Genomic DNA, 4620 nt, shown 5'->3' with positions numbered 1-4620 from the left:
AGTACCACAGATTTTCAAGATCAGGTTTAGTTCAACTCTTTCTAAAGCGCAACTAAACACCACATTACATTTTTATAAAGAACATATATTAATGAAGATAAAAAAACAGACCATTAACACATAGCACCAAGTTATGTCTTAATATTCCAACATGACTGCAAGAATCAGTGGGAGACGGTTTGAGAGGTTTTAAACCTACGTCATGAGTCTAATGATTATATGGCCTGGGCTCATGGACAACATCCAAGTCATCAGACTGACACAAGTGATACATAAAGCCATTTACGCCACATTACAGAGCCCTCTCTCTCAGCCAGCAGTGCATAGAATAAACGGTAGATATTTGTGTATGCGAAGGCAAAATGGGATGCTTCCATAGTCAAAGTACCAGTTAAGAGGCAATTTAATTAAGCTGTTGGTCTCGCACAGATTTCAAAATCAAAGGCTTTCACATATGAAGCCGTTACTGGCTGTTAACTGCCACGGTACAGCAGGCTGTTGTTTATCAGTAGGCACTGTATCTGACAGCTTAAGATATTCAGAATCATGCTTCCTGTGCATAGTGAGTACAGCCAATTATTGGCTTGATGGAAACTGCTGCAAAGTCCAGACAGTTCAATCAGAGCAATGGCCTCCTAATGTCCAACCACAATTACAATCTACACGACGGAAATTAGAGTTTGAGGATGTGAGCTAAACATCACATTCAATCAGTGAATTACAATGTCACACCAGAACAATGTTCTCAAGCAGAAAACAAGCCTATTTTACATTCCCATGGGAAAAAAAGTGTGTCATTCAGAAATCGTTTAAATGCGGTCATTGACGCAATCGCAGTCTCACACGCAGATGTTCATTGATAACAATAACACTTCTATGAGCACAGGAATGCCTGTGAAACACGATACAAAGAACCACCCATGATGGCTTACGTACAGCACAATCTTAACAAGATGCAGATTCAGTGTCCACCAGTTCAAGGAGTCACTTCATCATACAATACATACTGTATCTGTAAGAACTATAATACAAGGAAAAAACACCAACATTCATGAAGAATCATGTCTATGTACAGCAATTAAATAAATACGTTTTTTTTTTTTGGGAAAGATTTACTACTTTATTATGCTTCCATCATTCTGGATTGATCTAGAATAGAGATTTTCTTTCCCCTTAACCACATATATCCAAGCTTATTTAATCAAAATTCAATAAAACAATAAATAATACAGTGGTTTTCTAGTGTACAGTGCACATCCTGAAAACATATTTAAAATCACATTTTTAATGTCCCCGAGAATAATAAAATTGTTTTGACTCCAACACCTTTGTAGAAAGAAGAAGGCATGTGTTCATGTTACTAATCCGGCTAAACCCTGAAAAGCATTTTTGACTATAAAGAATAAATAATTTGCATAGTTTACAAATCTATACGGCACCTGAAAAATAAATAGGTCAAAACACATATTCAGGGGGGGAAAAAATCAATTACTGATAGGGGTAGTGTTAAGGAAACTATTTCAAAACTCGTCTTGGTGTCTTCAATATTAGGATTAAAAATTAAATAAGCATTCTGTTTAAAGTCAGTAGTATTACTGGAATTTGTGTTTGTGGATGTGGCTTAGAAAGAAGTAACTGTACTCTGGATTATGAGGATTTATCCAGTATTATATAGTGATATATTATTTTTTAAATTCTTTGGTCAGAAAATTGGTTGTTAAATAGCTTTTTACTGTTGAAAAGAAAAACAGTGATTTGATGCCCAGAGTGCAGGTAGATTCATACTTGAATGTATGAATTTTAAATGTAATCAAGAGCAGATCAAAATAAGAGAATAATGCCTTGAGGTCATCTAACACTGTCTCATGAACCTGCAGCAAAGAAAAAAAATTTTTTTACTTCATAGTTTATCATTGGTAGGTTAGACTAACACGACTATAGAGCTCCAAGTACCCTACATCTGTGATTCTAGGGGTCCAAACAACTATTGATGAATTAAGAATCAAAAACAAAGCAAATCAGACAGATTCCTCAAGAATGTAGACCTGGATCTTCTTGCCATTTTAAAAAGACAATTCACCCAACAATTAATATTATGTCATCATTTACCCTCATGTCTTTCCAAACCTGTATGACTTTATGTTCTTCTGTGAAACACAACAGAAGACATTTTGAAGCACGATACAACTGTGTTTGTCCACATAATGAAAGTCAATCGGTCTAAAACAAAAAAACGCAGAGAAAATCTTCTTTTGTGTTCCACAGAAGAAAGAAGGCAAGTTATACAGGTTTGGAATGGCATAAAGGTGAGTACATGGCAAAATTTATATTTTTTGGGTGAACTATCCATTTAAATACTGTTACTTTTAGTTAGAACATAATCAAGCAAAACACAATAACAAGTGGCTCAAACTCAGTGTCTCAGATCACACTTCAAATATACAACAGAAGATACTATGTATTCTCCCTTATGTTTTGCATGAGCATGGCATATAAAAGATAAACTGTGAAATTCATGCTCAGAGTGCAAGGTGCTCTTTCATAGCAAGCAGCAGCCCCCCTCACCATAATGCAAGCAGAGAGAGGTTACAGCTCTGCATGCTTGCATGAAGTACACTGGTGCGGCAAGTGTTTAAGAGACAGAAACTGGGTGCAGAAAGGCCTTTTGGGTAATTTGATAAATTCCTAAAATACAAAACTTAAGACGTTCATCAATGATTCATCCTTAAATGCTTGGGTCTCCTGCCGCCCGCTGGGTGAGTCGGTTTCACAAATGACCCTGTGTTGGATGGTTTTTTGATGGGGAGAGGGGCTGACACCTCCATGTTGCTGCTAATGTCCAGCTGCTCCACATTAGACACCTCCATGGGCGTATCAGTGGGCGGCAGGAGAGAGGAGGTGGTTGTGGGCAATTCTGGGAAGAGTGGACCCCGAGTCCAACCGTCTAACCCTTCAGCCTTCACAGGGCTGGAAAAAGCAAGTATGGCATCACGGGTTACGGATCTCGATTCATGTTAAATTACAAATGCAAAACCAGGATAAACATGACCAGATAAGCATGTTACAGCATGTACACAATCTTGGACTTAAAGCCCAGATAAATGAAATCAATGTCATTCCCTACAAAATCACAGGGTTGGGAATCAATACACATTTCGATTAGTTAGTGTATATATACATATATAAATATAAATATATATAGAGAGAGAGGAAGTAGTAAGGCATTTGGGTATTTTTCCGCCTACTGTTTAAATACTATTAATTCGGACCTACTACTCTTCATGTACTGTTTTCCACCTACTATATAGTAGGGAAGCAAGCATATTCGGACACAGCCTGTGAGCTTATTTTAATGATTCATTCTTAAAAGTAATCCGTTTCTTCAAATGCAGATCATGACTAATATTTTTTTTACCCAGCCCTACAAGATCATAAAACTGGACATAACTACTTTATACACACTTCAAACTGTGAATCTAAGTGGAATGAGAAAAACATTACCTCACTGGTGTTCTTGGGCTTCCCAGAAGCTTGCGAGGTGAACGGGATTTTGGCTCAAAAGTGAACTTCTCGTTGATGTTTTCGAGCACAGATGGAGCTATGTACGTAAAGCCCTGAGGAGAGATGACATCCGAGAAGAGATTAAATGGGGGAAAAAAAAAAGTTTGGGTAGACAAAATAAAAGGAAAAAAAAAGTAGATGAGTGTAGAGGATGTGCAATTATGATGAACCAAAAAAAGAACATGTCACGCTAAGAGCTGGAAAAAACAGTTAAACAGTAATAATACAGACCAGATGAGAGACATTATCCCTTTCTCGTAAGTTTGTCTACAAAAATAACTAATTTACCACACACTCACAACGTAGGTCGGAAGTCAGAAATGAATCTCGTACACATTCTTGAGTGCTCTACACAGCATGCTGATGATAATTAAGATCAAATGGTGTATAAACAAATTTGGAGGCTTCAGTCGGGTTCTTGTTATGTTTGGACTATGGTGTCACGTACACTAAGGCTTTAGTGGTGAGTAATATTACACTATTTGTCTGAAGAACATCTTTGTTTATTTATCTACACTACAATTCAAAAGTTTAGGGCCGGTAAGGTTTTTGAAAGAAATTAAAGGGGTCATATGATGCTTTTTTAAAGATCATTATTTTGTGTATTTGGTGTAACAGAATATGTTGACATGCTTTAATGTTCAAAAAACACATTATTTTTCAAATACTGTACATTACTGTAGGTCCTCTATGCCCCACCTCTCTCAAACGCTTCGTTTTCTACAAAGTCCCTCCTTCAGACAAGCGCAGTCCGCTCTGATTGGCCAGCTGACCCAGTGCACTGTGATTGGCCGAACACCGCAAGCACGCGTCGGAAATGTAACGCCCCTTACCATAATCACGAGCGTCAGCTTTCAAAGTAAATATCAAGACAGTTAATAATGTCATTAGTTTTACCATCAGTTCAAGCCCGAAAGGACAACAGAGTCGCGTGACAGACACAGTGAGGAAGCTGGTATGTGTTTGCAGTACACAAGCCACGGTTAAGACAGCTGACTCCACTGTGATGCGACCCTGTCTCTCTCTCTCTCTCTCACACACACACACACACACACACAC

General features: G+C 37.8%; 1 long non-coding RNA gene across 1 annotated transcript; it reads right to left on the bottom strand.

Moving 5' to 3' along the window:
• Window positions 1–834: 834 nt before the first annotated feature.
• Window positions 835–3640, bottom strand: LOC107747024 (uncharacterized). Its single transcript, XR_001640752.1, has 2 exons — window positions 3502–3640; window positions 835–2967 (listed from the first exon to the last, which is right to left on the bottom strand). It is a non-coding gene; the product is annotated as an uncharacterized LOC107747024 (long non-coding RNA).
• Between the last annotated feature and the right edge of the window lie 980 nt (window positions 3641–4620).

The sequence above is a fragment of the Sinocyclocheilus rhinocerous genome, unplaced genomic scaffold, assembly GCF_001515625.1.
Source record: "Sinocyclocheilus rhinocerous isolate Xijiao unplaced genomic scaffold, SAMN03320098_v1.1 scaffold708, whole genome shotgun sequence".
In the NCBI taxonomy this organism is placed as follows: domain Eukaryota; kingdom Metazoa; phylum Chordata; class Actinopteri; order Cypriniformes; family Cyprinidae; genus Sinocyclocheilus; species Sinocyclocheilus rhinocerous.
This window is presented reverse-complemented; position numbering and strand designations above follow the sequence as displayed.